Genomic DNA, 18,730 nt, shown 5'->3' with positions numbered 1-18,730 from the left:
CTTCTGAAGTTCGAAAATCCTATTTAGAGACCAAATTTAACATGATTTAAGACTTCCAGCAGTGTTCCTGGAAGCATAATAAGTAACCTTCAAGTTGTGAGAGTGGCTGTATCTCAGCTTCCAATTTCTTTTGGAGAACGTGGAATGTAAAAGTGGAGCTCAAATTTGACTGAATTTAAGGCTCTGGTGTTTGGCGTTTGCTGCTTGCACACCAACAGCATGACCACATGTTGGGAGGACATGCTAAAGAGAGACAGAAGAAGGATCTTTGAAAGTGAGTTGCTAACCATTAAACAATCAATAAATAATCAATAAATAATAAATTATCATCCTGTGTTTTGCTATTAAAATAAATAATTTTCTTATTTATGTCACTTTTTCAGTAAAACAACAAAGCACCAACTAAGCACTTTCTAAATCCTTTTGTGTTCATCTAATACTGATTACACTTTCTGAAGAGCTTCTTTTCCCTGCAGTTGAGCTACCAACCCCTATGTGTCTCTGAACAGAACTTCACAGACCAGTTACTTGATAGAAGTGGTAAGCAAAGGGTAAGTAGCACTAAAAGGTTGGATACCAGCATAATTTGTTACTAAATACTTCAGGAAAAGAGGCTTGATCTGTTCTTCAATAATTCTGTTACTTGGGAAGGGTAGGAAGGAAAGCTGTTTTAGCTTTTAGAAATATTCTTTTATGAAATGTGTGGAAAACCTGAATGTTGAACCACTTTCCTTTTTTTTTTTTTTTTTTTTAAATTTATTTTTCTTGTACGTCCCTACTGGTTTCAGTGAAGTTATAGATTAAGTTACTTTTCAGTGTTTAGCCTGTGGCACAATGTACATAATCCTAGTACAAGTGTGTCTTGAGTTCAGTTATCTCTGTTCTTAGATTGTTCATTACAATGGTTTATCTTACCCAAGGAAGTGGTTGAATTTTTAGCCACTATTGACATTGGACACAATTCAGAAACATGTTAAGCATGTGTTTCATTTTATGAATGTAAATAAAGAAGGCCTAGATGTCCTCCTCAGTACAGCACATTTTATCTTCTTAGTTCTTTTGCCATTGAGATTTGAATTTTCTATCCGTTAAAAATTTCAGCTTGAAGAAGTGTAAGGGCATGTACTGGAACAATGGTGATAATTCTGACTGGTCTAAACTTTCATGACATTTCAGCAAGGTTTTACCAATTTCAGCAAGGATGCAATGTCTGAAACAGGGAACACTTTTGTTTATCCCTGAACACAAAACAATCTTTAGGTTAGCGCATCTATCTTGAAGCATCAATATTTTGATATGTATTATTGTATGTTCTGAGAAAATAGCACTTCCTTTTATAATACAACCATTTGTGTGCTTTGAACAGCTTTCAGTCTGATACAGGAGAAGTTTGTCTTCAAATTCCTGTCTTCAAATGGTGTAGGAAGAATATCTTGTTGGATTCTATTTGTGACATCTATGAGAAAAGTAATAAAATATCATTTTGGTTTTATAAATTTCTGAATATGGGGCTGTAAGAAGAGATGTTCTGGTTCCAAGCAGAACTTTTAGCCAGTATTCTGTCTTAAAGAGCGTGTATGTGTGTCAACAGAGAGTGATCAGGCATGGAATGTCAGAGAATGAGATTGGGGTAAGTAGCCCGAACTCTTTCTTAATGATTCCCCAGCCTACCTCGATTTTCAGCTCAGGAGATTTCCTAAGCTTTGTGCTGTTTGTCTTTTTAACAACTTCCATATACTTTAATAGAGTTGACAAATTAAAAATTTCACCTCTGTGTTTGGTTTAGGTGGCAAAATTTTGCTGGTGAGGGAACATCATGGATGACTTCTGTGAGAAAAGATCAGCTTTTTCCATGTCAGACAAAGCCATTTCCAGCTGGCTTCAAAATGGACCCACTGCTGCCCAAAGCTGAGCCCATCAATGAAGCTGGAAGTGCCTCTGTTATTAATACATAACATATATATGTAACGTATCCAATGTTATTAGAATAGAATATTTAAGAAAGGTAAAAACCACTGTGTAGCAGTTTCAAGAGAGAGGAGTGAGAAGAGCATGAACCAAACAGCTACACAGACACCAAGGTCAGTGAAGAAGGGGAGGGAAGAGGTGCTCCAGGCACCAGAGCAGAGATTCCCCACAGCTCATAGAAAAGGCCGGGTGTTTCCCTGGCAGCCCATGGGGAACCATGTATGAACATACATCCACTCTAGCTTGTGAAGGACTCTACGTTGCAGCAGGTGGATGTGTTCTGAAGAACTGCAGCCAGTGAAAAGCATGCACATTGGAGTGATCCCACTCCAGAGCAGGGAAAAAAGTGTGAGGAAGGATGATGGTAATTGGTAAATGATCTCATGGTCCTTGTCTCGACCTGCAAAGTTTCTCATCTTATTTTCTCCCCCTGTACTGCTGAAGGGGAGTAAGAGAGTGGCTGGGGGGGCACCTGGCAGCCAGCACAAGTTAACCCACCACGACCTCACTCTTCTCTTCCTGGATTAAACAAGCCTACATCTCTCATTGTTTTCTTCTGGGTTGTGTTTTCAGTGTTTTCTGGCCTATTTCTCTTTTCCAATTCTACACAAAACTGATCCACAGGTTTCCTGAAGTACCTTAACATGGCTTTGACTTCAGCTGATGAACTTCTGAGGTCTGCACACTCATATTCTGCTTTACTTTGTATTTAGGGTATCTCTAAAACAACACAAAAGAAGAAGGAAAAGGAAAATACAAAAGGAAAGAGAGAAGAAAGAAAAAGAAACAAAAAAAGAGAAAAAGAGGAAAAATAAAAGAAAGAGAAAAAGGAAAAGACATGAAAAGGAAAAGGAAAAGAAAAAGATGAAAGGAAAAAGAAAAGGAAAAAGAAAAAAGAAAAAGAAAAAGATGAAAGGAAAAAAGAAAAAGAAAAAGAAAAAAGAAAAAGAAAGAAAAAGAAAGAAAAAGAAAAATATGAAATAAAAAAGGAAAAGAAAAAGGAAAAGGAAAAGAAAAAGAAAAAGAAAAAGAAAAAGAAAAAGAAAAAGAAAAAGAAAAAGAAAAAGAAAAAGAAAAAGAAAAAGAAAAAGAAAAAGAAAAAGAAAAAGAAAAAGAAAAAGAAAAGGAAAAAGATAAAAAGAAAAAGAAAAAGAAAAAGAAAAAGAGAAAAAGAAAAAGGAACAAACCAGGTATATATTTTAGGTTTTATTTGTTTTAGTTGTTTGGTTTGGTTTGATGTTTTTTTGTTTTGTGTTTTTGTTTGTTTGGTTGTTTTTTTTTAGTTTAGCTAGGGAGTAAATAAGAATAGAGGTAACTTAAGCTGGATGAAATACTTCCCATCTTCAAAATGCTATGCAAGCCATAAGTAATTAAACCTCACAATGGGCGATATGCTTCTTCTTGGAAGCAAGCCAAAAGTATTTAGATATGATTTAGATCTGAGGAATAACAACAGATCAAATAGTTTTAACAAATTGTGGCAGAATGCAAACTCCCCTCCCTCCTTCAGTATGGCACATCTCCCCCTTTCTCTGCTACTTGAGGCTAACAGCTTCTTTTGTTTGGCCCCAGAGCACCCTGGCTCCTGGGCCATTAGGAAAAGGGAGTGCCAGGCACACTGAGCCGCGCCCAGCGTGGGGGATGTTTGGAGGCTTCAGGGGCACCCACACTCAGTGTGGGGGGTGCAGAGAAGCTTCTAGAGTGCCTACAGTCAGATCTGATCAGCCAGTATAAAAACGGGACTCTCGTCGAGACTCCGCCCATTGTGCGGTTCTCTCGGAGCACGAGCAAGATGCTGCCGCCGACAGCCCCCACACCCGGGATGGGGACTCAGCTTGCCTTGCCGCCACGTGTATAAGTAAAACTTCTCGCAGGATTGCGAGTATATTTATACTTTTCGTGCACATATGCACGTATAACTTTCCGCGCTCCATATGAGCACGTGTAAAATTAATCCTCGCACAATCGCGAGTGTATTTTCCTCCCGTGCACATATGCACGTGTAACTTTCCGTGCACATTTGCACGCGTACTTTAAATTATTTCCTCACACAATCGCGAGTGTATTTTCCTTCCGTGCACACTTGCATGCGTAACTTTCCGTGCCCAATACGAGCACGTGTATAAATTATTTCCTCGCACAATTGCGAGTGGCTGCCGAGAGCCCCTCGCACAATCTCGAGTGTATTTTCCTCCCGTGCTTCCACATAAGCACGTGTAGGATTCCGTGCACACTTGCACGTGTAAGTAAATTATCTCTCGCAGGATTGAGGGTGTATTATAAATTTACCCTCGCCGAATCGCAAGTGTACACTTCTCGTACTCACTACGAGTGCGTGTATCTCTTTAAAAATAATCCTGCACCATTTTTAGGCAAGTGTGTATTCCTCCGGGACTCAGGGGTGGCTCCGGCATTGTTTTGGGTGAAGCCACGTGCATGCACACTGTGGACCGCCTGTTGTATTAGTTGCTGCCTCAATAATTTTCCTCAACTGATATCCGAACCTTTATTTAAGTCACTTTTGGAGTGCTAAAACCCTGTTTCTCACCGGTTTAATAAAAGTTGTTTTTGGACCTTGTTGTCCCTTAAATTAACCTACGGGGTGCCTCCGTGACACAAATACCTCATTTTCCCCTCCAGTTTGGCTGTTTGACATGAAAATTTTAATGGAGGGAAAAATATTAATGTCTTTTAAAGATTTTCTGAATTGAAGTTTTTAATTGAAAAGCTTTATTTTTGTAACAATTTAAATAAATCCTGTAAGAATTGTCTTCCATACATTAAGATGTTACAAATCAGAAAGATCTCTTAATAGAGGTCAAGATATTCATCATGCAAATGGGCTGGTTTGACAGATAAGTTCATATCATGTTAGCTTTGTCATTACTGTGTTGGAAACTAGGTTCACATTGACTTTGTAAGAGCTTAAGAATCAGCAAACTGAAAGATCTCACATTAGGAAACATGTAACTTTATTCATAGATGAGGGAAAAGTAACTTCAGATTTAGGTTTTACGAGAGCAAGAAAAAGACCAGAGGTAATTAGACATTCGATAGAGTTATCTCAAGGTTGAAATTTTTGAAGATAATTTAAGCTACTCTTTTATCAATTACCTTAATGTCAGGCAGGCAATAATTTATTCTGATTAGTACCAAGTTTAATTTATTTTTTTTTCTTTTCCTCATATGACAGTTCAAGGAAGTACTGGATCTTGCACTGTTTTTGCTAGAGCAACCACTGTCTGTGAATTAACAGTTACTCAAGGTCTAACTAACCAGAAAGGTTCCTGTCCTCCTGAAAATTTGAGTTGGACATTTAGAAGAGTATTGGAGGCTCTTCTTTTAACATTAATTTCTTAATTTCTTACCCAGAAAAAAGTGTTGTATAATTTACCTTTGATTTGAAATAAGGCTTTTTATGACTCAATAGTTTATATTTAGGTTTTTTCCTATATTTGATCCAGAAGTGAAGGTGATGCCTGAAAAGAAGTTTTTTTACTCTTTATTAGAATTTAATTTTTGGAAATTCCTCTCATATTTAGAGGTTTCTCAGCCCACCAAGCAAATTTATCTCCATCCTTTGGCATTGATAGCTAAATTGATTGAGATGAATTCAGAATGGTTAGAACAATACAGGAGGTAGGGAAACTGATAAACCTCTAATTGGAACGCAGTAATTTGCCTACACTGAAACACAAAGATCAGGTCATTAGTATATTTTCACATTGCTGTGTCTTGACTAAAACAAAAAAAAATGTGTTACTGTAGCAGACTTTGACTGTTCCTATCTGCTAGCATCTAAACTATTTTCATGACATTTTAGGAACATGCAGATTAGTACTACATGTTTTACTGAAATTTTCCAGGGCTAGTCAGTGCTGGTGAATTTATGCATGTTAATGCACAGATATTTTTCTTAACTCAAGACAGTAGTTTTGCGATGTAATTTACAATGGAAATGAATTTATAAGTACCATGGAAATTAATCAGACCAGAATACATGCTGAAGCCATTTCTCTCAATAACATAAGCACCAATGAGGTGAGGATGAAGAAAGCAATTTAAAACCTCAGCTACCAAGAGGTATGCTTGTTGACTTGAACAGCTTCACTAGATTATGCTTCTCCCTTGGCTCCCTCTTGAAGTCCCAGTCCAGTTCAAGTGTGTCAAATTAATGCAGTCTTATTTTGATTTGGATATTTGCTTTACAAAAAAAACAATGAGAAAATTATTATACACATCCCCAACAGACTATTTAGATTTTGATTCACGTGACACTTATGTTCTGTTCAAGTACTTTGCTCTACATGTTACTGAAGACCAATGTGTTCTGTATAATAAAAAATACAAATCACTTTCCCACTGAGAACAACTAATAAGTCTTTCATCTTTTTTATTACTAGATCTTTATTGGAAAAAATAAATTCTGTGCACTCAGGCATAATTTTACCTTATGTCTTAATATTTGTTTGTTAACAAAATATAATTGTACTTTCCATCATTTTCTTGGAGTGTGTGTGGGAAGCTCCTGCTTGCCATCTTCTGAAAACTGAGACCTCTTTGTTACATTATGAAAATTGCAAAGGTAAGACTATATTCACCACTAGTAGTTTCAATTAGTAATTGAAATGCATATATTCTTGCCTATAAAGAGAACAAACCCACACATTTGTGTCTTCTTTCAGAAAAAAAAAAAAAATCAGAAACAGAAGAATTGAATTTCAGTTACAAAAAGCAAATTTTTTATCATAGTAATTAATTCTTTTTAATGGATACAGTTTGGAGAAATGGGCTGCCAGGAACTTCATGAAGTTCAGAAAGAATTGTGAAGTCCTGCACCTGGGGAACAACAATCCCATTCATTAATGTATGCTAGGGGCCACCCAGATGGAAAGCAGCTTGGCAGAAGGGAAATGGGGGGTTTACCCAAATGGAACATGAGCCACCAATGCACCCTTGCTGCAAAGAAGGTTAATGCCATCCTGGGCTGCATTAGGCAAAGCATTGCCATCAGGTCCAGGGAGGTTACCCTTCCCCTTCATTCAGTGCTGGTGAAACCACACCTGGAGCACTGTGTCCAGTTCTGGGCTCTTCAGTGCAAGAGGGATGTGGGCATAACGGAGTTTTCAACAAAGGGCCACAAGGATAATGAAGGGACTGGAGCATCTCTCCTATGAGGAAAAGCTGAGACAACTGGGACCATTCAGCTTGGAAAAGAGAAGGGTCATAGGGGATCTTACTAATCTGTATAAACCCCTGAAGGGAAGGTGCAAAGCGGAGAGAGACAGGCTCTTTTCAGTTGTGCCCAGTGACAGGACAAGAAACAATAGTCACAAATTGAAACACAGGAGATGTCATCTGAACATCAGGAAACAATTTTTACTGTGAGAGTGATGGAGCACTATGAAAAAGTTGCCAAGGGAGGTTGTAGAGTCTCTATCCTTAGAGATATTAAAAAATATTCTGGGGTAATTGGCTCTGGGTGACCCTACTTGAGCAGGGGGGTAGGACAGATAGTATCTTGGCTTGTATCAAAAGTAGTGTGGTCAGCAGGGCTAGGGAAATGACCATCCCCCTATACTTGGCACTGGTGAGGCTGCATCTTGAATACTGTGTTTATTTTTGGACCCCTCACAACAAGAAAGACATTGAGGTGCTGGAGCATGTCCATAGAAGAACAAGGAAGCTGGTAAAGGGCCTAGAGCAAGTGTGTCAAACTCATTTTCACTGGTGGCCACCTCAGCCTCGCGGTTGCCTTACATTACATGTATTACATTCGGCCCTTTGAAGGCAACCACGAGGCTGAGGTGGCCACCAATGAAAATGAGTTTGACACTCCTGGCCTGGAGCATAAGTCCTATGAGAAACAGCTGAGGGAACTGGGGCTGTTTAGCAGCCTGGAGAAAAGGAGGCTGAAGGGAGACCTAGTTGCTGTCTACAACTGAAAGGAGGTTGTAGTGAGGAGGTTGTCAGTCTGCTTTCCCAACTAGTAAGTGATAGGACAAGAGGAAATGGCCTTAAGTCACGCCTTGGTGAAAGGGTTATCAGGCATTGGAACAGGCGGCCCATGCAAGTGTTTGAGTCACCAACCCTGGAGGTGTTTAAAAGACATGTAGATGTGGCACTTGGTTTAATGATGGATTTGGCAGTGTTTGGTTGCAGTGGACTCGATCTTAAAGGTCTTTCCTAACTTGAATGATTCTACAATTCTATGTGACCTCCAGCGGTCCCTTCCAAATTCAACAATTACGTGTTTCTGTAATTCTTTGATTCTGTGATACACAGGGTATGATTTGTATCATGGTTACATGGCTTATGTTCACAGTTCCCATTGACTTACAGTGGGTATTATGCTTCGGTTCATAGAGATGCTTTGGAAATCTCTTCCATGAACATGTTAGACCAAAACTGACCGTTTTCTTTCTTTTTGTTGTTTCCAAATTATGCATTTAGGACTTTACAGTTTAAAACCAAGTGGTTTTTGTGGTGTTGTTGTTTTTTCTACATCCTTGGCTTCATATTTGATGCTGTTCATATGTGGGACTACTCCATCATAGAATTACATAGGTAGCTGTTTTCTTATGTCTCAAACCTCATCATTACCAATGTGAAAGCTCTACATGGATCTCAAATAGTCCATGAACAAAAATAAACCATTGTGAATGCTCTTCTCTTTAGAGGCATATTAGGGTGCTATTAATCTATTGACAAAAGAGTCTAATAGTAATAATTGTGATGTAGGATCATTGACTAAGTCAGCATTCATATAATGATGTTAACTGTAATTGGGTCAAGGATTCAAGGATCTTTTGACTGATATAGCACAAAAATCCAACAGTTTGTACAAATTTGGAAAGTGCTTTTAACCCAAAGAAACACTGTCTTGAATTATTCCATTCTATATATTGTTACATCATTTTTTCTGGTAATGGTTTATGCATGAATTATGAAACAGTGGTCTGGCAAACTCTTTTGGTGATATATGATATGTTGTGTCTTATTGGACTGACTTCTTATTTGCATGAAATGAAAACTCTTTTCTACATTTTCCTAAAACATATCTCCTTTACTTCTATTACCTTTCCAGATAAGTGGTTCCTAAAATAACCAGTGAGACTGTTAAACAAAATAAAATGTAAGCTGCGTGGTCATAAAAGGGACCGGATATAGAACTCCATCTTAGGAATTTCATTTAAGAATTAAATTGTTAAGAATTGTTATTAAGAATACAACTAGGTTACTAAATTAACAATTTCTATAATTGCCTAGTAATGAGTTATTCAAAGGTTATTTCTGCATGCACCTGAGCCTTGCTTTTCAAATTTTACACAGGTGATCTTGAGTTCTGCAGAAAAGGTTCATGGAATGGGAGATCCAACCACAAACAAGTTCTGAAGTGTTTCTTCATTCCCATTTTCCCTGCACACCAGATTCAACAGTGTAATGTAAATGTGCAGACCCTACGTGCCAATATAAACTCACACTGATCGGTTTGTAGGTTTGCAGCCAACATTTGTATTATCAACAATGAATATAATGGAGAGGCTGTGTGCAGTCATACTTCAAATTAGATTAAAAAATTAACACTTAATATGTCATGATTTATAATAGTGTATTTTACTGACAACAGTGGTAGGCTAATTGTTTCAATTAGGTTGGGATTCATTGCTTGTTACTGGGAATTCATATTGATTAAGAGATGAGATACCAGAAGGTATGCAACAATTTTATTGCTTCCCAGCAGTAAAAAAGATATGTCAATTTAAAGAGTCTTCCATTGCATGCAAGTATTTACAACACCTTTTCACAAAACCTTGCATACTCAGTGATTCTAATTGTATGTGTTTGTCTTCACTGATCAGATGATCTATTCTGGAGGATTCATAAAAAATAATATCTGTAATTAAGGGCTACAAACTAATGAATTTGAGCTGTTGTGTACAAAGCCAGTGTATATAAGACTTTAGACAAACAGTTTCTTGAAGTGCTTGTTGATATCTCTTCCTCTGAGCATCTGGCTAAGGTTTTCTTGCTCTATCCTGTCTAATGGAGCTATGTCTGTGCCTCTCTAATCCTATTCCTGATGAAGTTTAAGGTGTAAAGTATGGGGATTGGTACTTTGGTTTTTTCTTACAAGTCGTTGTCGAGTCAAATAAAAAAGTAGTGTCCCTTTCTCTTAGACAACTCATAAGCCACATTTTTTATTGTGCCCAGTCACCCCATTTAGCAGCTAAAATAAGCATGTATATACGGTATCAGTGCTGAATTTTTGGTAGCTTTTGTACTTGGTACTGAGGACTTTTGAGTCCTGAGTAAAGAAAACCAGCTTGGTTTAAGTCCATGTTTCTCATATGCCATGGTGGGGGTTGGTACAGCAGAGATTACAGTTTGTTCTTTGAAAATTTATTTTCCAAGACAAAAGTTTAAATTAAATGAGTGGGATTTGAAATCACCCAATCAGAAAAGTAATGAAAAACATGTTGTAGATTCTCCTGATGGCAGGATTTCCCCTTCTGGATAGTGGTGGCTTGGTTCATTTGGTCTACCAGAATGTCACTTCTTTCTTGAATCCTCCTTTGGCTCCTCCGAAAGCTTCACTGCAACTGAATGATGTAGAGCACAACCTTCCTTGAAGGAAAATATGCAAGTCTCTAATACAAGGGGAAATGTCATCCTCCCACTTTATAAAATGTCAGGTCACATCTTGACATTTTTGCCTTGGTACCCATAGAATTCCCAACATTAGTGGAACAGCACACCCTGGGAGTCTGTTTTTTTTTTGTCTAAAATTTCCCTCTGGAAGGAGATGTTCATCTGCCAGTCTTCAGTTAGCCTTCAGCCAGGTTGGTAGCACATGGATCCTGACAGGAGATGGTCTTTGAAGGGTGAGCATAACACTTTGTGCTGTTGGGAGAGGCAGGGCAGGAACATGATCTCGCTTTTGACTGTTGAATAACAGATTATGATTTTGAGTGCAGGAAGTATATGCACATCAGAACTGATATATGCAAAAACCCCATATCTTAATTATGGAAAGGTATATGATTTTTCTTCCCTATTCATAGGAAATCAGTATTCTCAAATTATTTAATCCAATGTATCTTTGAATAATATATTAGAAAAAAAACACAACTGGAAAAAACAATTTATACTAAAATGTAATAAATCTTTAGCCTATTTGTTGTTGAAGACACATATATCAACATTAAAACTCCTATATAACCATTCTATAATATGCACAATGGAAGGTATCTGAGATATATTCTCTAATTTCTAATGTCAATGAAGAATGCACACAGAGTTTGTATATTCCCCTGTATTGGGTCCTATGGAAGGGCAACTTCTACCTTTTCTACTGTGTACATGAGGTTGTTGGACAAAACAGCTCTAAGCCTGTGCTTTGGCCTAGGGCTGCACTGGTTTCAAGGCCTTCTTAGGTGTGATCTCCCAGGTGACTGCATGGTGCCATGGTGTTTCCTTCTTAGCAAAGCAATTCACTGGCCACAACTGACGTTGGAGAAATCCTTGTGAGATATCCAGAAGCAGTAGAAGTGCGTCCACAGATGCTGCATTAGGAATGTGTCATGTGCTGGGAAGCGTCATGTGAGGGGATGCTTGGACTAAATGCAAAGTGCAAGACCTGACAGATCTGATTAAACCACTACCTCGTATCTTATAATAGGAGGGCAAAGACTAGTACTTATTCTTTCAATGAAGAATTATTTTTTTAGGCAAGATTCAGTACATTATGAGAAAACATTTGTCTTTATGCAAATATTATCAAATATAGTACAATTTGTTCTTTAAAAAATCAAATAATAGCAAATGGATACTGTTATTGCAGCCAGTGAGAGAAAGCAAGAAATTTGATGCAAAAGATTTTTTCCATCAGAGGATTCAGCATTTGCAATGGTTACAGCTATGGACTCTTAATGACTTGCATGGGATATTGATTCAAATTGCCTTAAACATAGCAGGCAAAAAACGATTACATTAAGGAAAATTAAATTTAAACACCATGACTCTTACTGCCAATAAGTGGAAGCTCTTGGACAGCAAAGCAGAAAATACATCATCTTTAGGTTTTCCAGATTTGCCAAGTGTAAAATTGGCATTTGTTGCTGCTCTTGCATGTAGTGGCAGAGTTAATTGCAATAGTTTGCTGGGTTTACTATAGTAAATCACAAAACTAAACTTTGTTGAAGGTTTCACAGCTTTGCCAGTGGGCAGTTGTTTACTACATAATTCAAATGTATGGTAAACTTTGAAGGATTCTAATCTCTTTTATAAAAATAGAACCCCACAATCTAAAGATGTTCTTTGCTTGCCTTTCAAAGCTAGGTAATTGCATGTTACACGCTCCTCACATTTAACAGCTGGTGTTTCCTCCAACTCTGAGGAAATAATTTGAAGTGTCTCATTTTTTTATAGGGGAAAAAGCATTTTGGCACTCAATTAAAGAATACTGAAATACTTCACAGAATATAAAGTCTGCCCACAGAATAAGGCTCTTATCTAAACAAGTTTTGCCTCTTATTTTAGAACCTGTCAATACATTAAGGCAAAACTCTGTGTTTGAATCACCTGAGGGAGACTTTCCTGTAGAGCATGAGTTCCGTTATAAAGCTGTTGAAGTCATAGCTGACAGCTATGACTGTTAACACTTTAAGAGTTAAAGTGTTAAGTAAAATTTTTCAATGAAGAAAAGTCTTCACAGAGGGGTTGTCCTCTAACTTACCAGAAAGACTAGCTCTGAACAAGCTACAGGGCAGTTTGCAAGATAAAGCTTGCCTTGCTCTATAGGCTATGTCTATGTCTACATGAACTGAGTACCCTGCAGTTGGTGTTTCCCTGAAAATCAGTGTCTCCCAGCCTTATTTGCTTTGTAGCCACCCTGAACAAAGCTTAAGTCATTTTGCGTGTCATTCCCATCTGAATCTGAAGCCTGGCCTTGGAGCTGCTCCTGCACAGCAAAGGGACACAAACATCAATCTGTGAGTTTAAAAAAAACATAAAGTACACTTTTACTGCCTTGTTGGTAGTCCTAATTTTAGTCTCATTTTTACCACTCTAGAGAGTGAACTTTACCTTGGCTAGAAACTTTGCTTCTACATGTCTCACGCCCTTGATCCTTGTCTTAAAAGAAACCCCAGAAAAAAAAAATATTGTATCCCTACCCATTATGACCAAATATCACCAAAACCTGCTTTAAAATATAGCCACTTATTCCTGTCTCTTGGTTGCAGTGGTCTCAAAACAATGGTAAAAATATAGTAAACAAAAGTTACTTTGCTTTTAGGGGGCTTTCACTTGGTGTGGAAAACTGCAAATATTTTAATGTTCCAACAGCATGAGTGGTTTAAACATGAGGTGTTCCTCCAGAAACACAGTAGGTTATGTTAGGGGCACTGCTTAGTTTAAACACACCACCATCCTACCAATGCAGTCATATGTTTTATGGGCTTAACAGTGGAGTTTTTTCCCCACTGTATAGTAAGTGATTGTCAAACTGTATATTATAACAGGCTGTGTGTGAAAATTAAATGACCATGACAAGTCAGGTATTTACACTCACCATCAAAGAGGAGGCACACCTGCATGTATATTTTCTCCATGTACAGGGTAATAAATGTATCTAGAGAAGTTCCGTATGTTTCAGAAACAATTTGTTCGTCAAAAGCTAACTGCAACAGAGAACATTTAGTTAGCTAAAATGTCATATCTTGACTGAAGCAGTTTTCAAGATTAAAGGTTTTAGAAAATCTCTTGGGATACATAGGGAATACTCAGTGAGCTTCTCAGTGACTGGAAATATTCATAAAGGATGCCTCTACCCAAGATTTGGTCCATCCTTGAAAGCTATATCCAGGTTCATCAGCTGTTCAGATATGCAGTTATTAAGTTACAGGGAATACCAGATTTCTCAATGAACACACAGAAGATTCTGAAGTTAAATTATAATTTGGATAGACATAACAAAATTTCTGTTATCATTGATTTTACCTGTTTTGAAATGTAGCATTACATTGTATATTCTTGCCACACCCATTTGGCAAACAAAGAACTGATGAACTTTGTCAAGGCACTGGATTGCTATCAAGGTACCAGATGCTATGACGACAAAGAAGTCCAGGAATAGTGAGAACTTTCTCAACAAAGCTGCAAGAGTTAGGTTGTCAGTTGGTGTCTTGATATCCTCAGTTGGCAGAAGGTTGACTCATGACAAACATGGACTATCATCTCTCTAGTAAACAAGAGAAAATAAGAGAGGACTCAAATTCACTTCTGAATCCTCTTAAAAGTAGAGTAAGTTTACCATCTCAAAAATAACTATTCATATTTACAGTAAAGAAAGTGGATTGGCCAGTGACTGGAGGTTATTTCACAGAATCCATATAAATATTGGTAAAAATGAACTTGAGAATTTATACTGTTTGAATCGTGCGAAGGATGGCCCTGGTCCAGGCCAACCAGCACAGTCCCAAATCAATGCCTGTTAGGACCTTGCACAGGCAAGGACCATTTCAGCAGTTTTGCTGCTGATATCTGAATGTAAACACCTCTTTTCTTTGTTAATATTATCTCCCGCTTTTTAAATCTCTATCATGCGTCAATTGAGTATAGCAGTCAATGATTTTATTTAGAGATCAGGATTTTAGCAAGGTTCTCTGGAAATATGGACTCTGAGCTCAGAGTCCAAATTTGTACCTGGAATTATGAATATCAGACCGCAGGTTAGCTGTTTCTGTGTTTAATATAGATATACCACTCTGATCTCAACAAATTGTTTCTGAAATTTGGCTAAGGGCTTCAGTCATGCAGATAAACATTGAAGATTATTTTTTAATGAGGCCTATTCTGTGGTAGTCTGAAAAATATGATCTGATTGAACATCCAGGGAAAGACACTAGCAAAATGTTAGGTAACTGCAAGATACCTTTTCAAACTGTTTGAGTAACTATATCGTCTTACATGGAACATATCACAAACAGCGATGGCTTTTAACTACATTCAGCTTCTTTCTCATATTATTTATAAATAATTATCCTTGCCCAGAGAACTCAGAGGACAAAAACAAGTGGAAATGTGAATGTGTCCTTTTAAAACTTTATGTTGGCATGTAGATTTATTGCAACAGTAACTACTGTGAACCTTTATCAGCAGGTTTATATATTAAAGAAAGAAACAGAATTTTTCTGTGATCACAGTGCAAGCTGTTTCTTAACTCAGTATAAATGTGAGTATAAACTTGTTGGAAAGCTAAAAAAGTTACTCTAATTAATCCCTTAGAGAATAATTAGTAGAGCTGAAGATATAAAATTTAAACCTCCCAGGTGGTTTTTTTTTATAACAGTCTCATAGAGCACTAATAAAAGTACTACACTTCTCCTAAGAGCTAATGCACTTGTAAAATGACCAGAGCATAAAATATTTGTGTAATAATCAGGAGATTGAAGCAAGAAGACTTTTTAAATGAATACCACTTGTCAAGGAGAATAGATTCTTAGATTGGTTCCCTCAATTTCTCCTGTGTTAACATTTCTAGTTATTATGCTTTATGAGTCTGTTTTACAAGACATGATAATTTTTTATTGTATTTAGTTTTGTTTTATTTTGAGAGAGAGTGAATTAAATTTGGACAGACTTGTGTATGCTGATTTAATTGAGGATACCACCATGCTCAAGTTAATCTGGGTGGTTCCAAAACCGAGGTCAAAGAAGTACAAGTGACCAAAATATTATTATTATTTTTTTTTTAATCAGCTTTTTTATTTAAATGGAAATTTCCAACAGAAAATTCATGATTTAAAGAAGAAACCCAAACAACCACATCTATCAGTGATACTTCCTTTTGGCTTTTGGAAATAACAGAAAAGAAAACCAAGACAAAAAATATAAAAGTTGTATTTTGCTGTATTTGCCTTGAAAATTTGCAATGGCAACAAAAACAAGCCTTGCCTTCTCTACTAAGGAGAAAGGTTGTGTAAGAAAAGTGCAGGAAAAAAACACAGTAACTTGACACACTTATCAGACATAACAGTCCAAGGATTTCACCACTTAGGTATACTTACCTATAGAACTAAGAAAAAGTGTGTGCAACTGATGCCTGGTGATGAAGATGAATGTAAGCATGGATGTTAATTTAGTTCTTGTGAGTAATTTTTTCTCTCTGTTCAACCTATATGAGACTTCCTTCTCCCATCCTCAACCTACATGCTGGCCATTTCCCCCTGTGCTGCCCTGCAGAACTCTAAGTACTTCTTGGCATGGCAGTCGCTGTGATGCGAGAGCTTCCACCACTCTGGAAGGACCTTAAGCCCTTTTTCTCAACCTTTTAGGTACAATGTAGCCTAACCCAAAGTAAGTGACCGATGGGCTTTGGGAAGTTTATTCAGCAACCTTAAAACTTTCTTTTAAAGCATCCAAATAATTACCAGTATGTTGAATGGATCCTAATTCTGACAGTGTCTCTGAACATCTCTTTGACTCCAGCATTCAGAAGGCCTCTTCTCCTAAACATCTAGCACAAAGACATTTGAAGAAATCAGATGAAGCTACCGTATACATCAAGCTGAGAAATGAGCATGCAAGCCAGAAGTATGTTTGGTAGTGAGTAAAGAAGGAAGAAGACAATCTCTAACAATACAGGAAAACAGAAGTTTAAGAAGTTCAGGGTATCTTACATATTTTTTGTCTTTCACACAGACACAAAATTGGTAATAAATTTGCAGGGGTATGTGTGTGTATATTTGACCCCTCAAACCACCCAACTGAGATTTGTTTTTATCCTAAATATCAAAAAAGTAACTGCCACTTGCATTAAATTTTGCTGCTTTAAAATAAATTTGGAGAGCAAAAACTGAGGTATTTTTACTTATTTATTTTCAATACTGTCAGCAAATGATGGGCTATTCATACTAAGAGAATGGAATTTGAACTGGAAAATCAACGTTTATCAAGAAAACTAATACTAGAGAGAAACTGCATACCATGAACTATGCCTTATGAACAGTTACAACATTAAGTGCTTTTGTAGCTTTAAGTGGAAACTATGTTCTATAATTCGTTAGCTGCACACTTCAGATTTAATTAGATGTATCATTTGAGGAGGCTGGACCCAGTCCTTTGCTTTTCAGATACAGGAGAGGTTTATTCTGGATCTGAGCACAAATAACAGGTCATATTTAGTCAAATTCCTTATAATGTTGAAAAGAAAACTGAAAAAAAATACTGGCTAAATTTTAGCAGTCAATGGATTAAGTGGATTGATAGCAGATCTGATTAATTTCAGAATATTAGATCACAAACATACATTTCATAAATAAAAGCTGTTTCTTTCAAGTGAGATTAAAAATATTATTGACACAAGTACCTCTGATACACTGTTTGTTTTCAAAAGGAAGCAGTTAAAACAGCATCTGCAAATGGTTTGGATGTTCAGTCTCTTCCAGTGAACCCTTAGTACTTGTTGAATCCTTCGCAACAAGCAGATCTAAAACTATCAGGGCATTTCAGTAAGCTCTTATTAACTTCTAGGAAAGTTTGTATAACTGTTTTTAAACAAATCATATGTTTTTGACCTCATCTGTTTTCTGAACGTGCTTGTTCAGCTTCAAGTGTTATAACTGGTAACTGTGCAGACAAAACAGAGGTCCTGAGGAACTCCTCCCTGTATTTTTTTCTGCAAATGCAACTGTTGCCTGTGTTGTATTAATCTGTATCAGCAGTTTCTGCAAACAAAACAGTCTCAGCAATGACATAAAAACTGTTAATTATGGGCAACTGAGTCATATCCTTCCAATGTAAACCAGCCTTCAGCTCCCAGTTCGTGCCTCTGACTAACTGCACCAAAACCTGTGGTGGCATGAGGTCATACTGCATGGTATGTGACCCTTGTTCCCTTTCATGTTATCTCAACATAGATTGTGAAACAATAATGTACAGGCATATTTCTAATGATTGTGTGTAAGTGTGAGTTTGAGACAGCAGCAGTGATTACTAACCAGTACACAATTTCCAGAAGGTGTGGGGAATTTGGAAAAAGTATACATGAGTTAAAACAACCTGCAATAGTCCTGAGTAGTCTAATCTTCATCATTCTGACTACTGATTTGCTCAAGGGGAGAACCAAAAGCAAAACATTTGACCAGATGTACATATAACACACCATTCCAGACAGATTACTTACTGCAACATGGTGCTGGCTAATGCATTTATATTGATTCATGGTTCCCCTGCATTGCTCTGTAATTTTAAGATGCTTTGACAGCTGTCACAGGTCAAGGATCTGTGTAGTACCTGGGAAAGGTGGGTATAGCTTACACAAGTAGAAGTTGTTTTCTAAGTTGCCTACTGTTCTTCATAAACAATTCTTGCTTCCTTTCCATTGAAGGTCTTAGAGGTACAGTGTTTTGCTGCTAAAATAAATCCCCTTAGGCCTAAGGAAGTAGTGGTGGTTTTACAATACCATGATTCTCTAGTGAGCTGCTGCTGAGATTTATGTCATCATTGCTTCAGTTTGCACTCTTCACCACGCTTTGGCAAAGTTTCAAAATAATGGCTAAATATAGGAACATTCAAAGGCAGGGGTCATATTACTGCCACAGCAACAGTAGCAGTAGCAACAGCAGACTATTTAAAGTTCCCAGGGTTTGCTGAGAGACTGCAGAAGGTAGGAGACCAGACACCTCTTCTTCCTTCTCCAGTCACACTTTGACTAAGTCTCTCCTGACTAAAAATAAAAAAAGCCAGTGAGCAGAAA

The 18,730-nt window shown here is 37.3% G+C and overlaps 1 long non-coding RNA gene across 8 annotated transcripts in view; it reads left to right on the top strand.

Moving 5' to 3' along the window:
* Positions 1–18,730, top strand: part of LOC110362079 (uncharacterized) — a 202,820-nt gene that overhangs the window by 150,528 nt on the left and 33,562 nt on the right. For 4 of the 8 annotated variants that reach the window (XR_010471130.1, XR_010471126.1, XR_010471129.1 and 1 more), the window contains 5 exons: positions 477–551; positions 1,367–1,932; positions 2,682–3,158; positions 6,481–6,553; positions 9,301–16,882. This is a non-coding gene — a long non-coding RNA (uncharacterized LOC110362079). Of the gene's footprint in view, positions 1–476; positions 552–1,366; positions 1,933–2,681; positions 3,159–6,480; positions 6,554–9,300; positions 16,883–18,730 lie in introns of those variants that run through there. The other 4 variants (XR_010471128.1, XR_010471127.1, XR_010471132.1 and 1 more) reach the window with 4 other exon arrangements.

Source organism: Columba livia, chromosome 3 (genome assembly GCF_036013475.1).
Source record: "Columba livia isolate bColLiv1 breed racing homer chromosome 3, bColLiv1.pat.W.v2, whole genome shotgun sequence".
Lineage (NCBI taxonomy): Eukaryota > Metazoa > Chordata > Aves > Columbiformes > Columbidae > Columba > Columba livia.
This window is presented reverse-complemented; position numbering and strand designations above follow the sequence as displayed.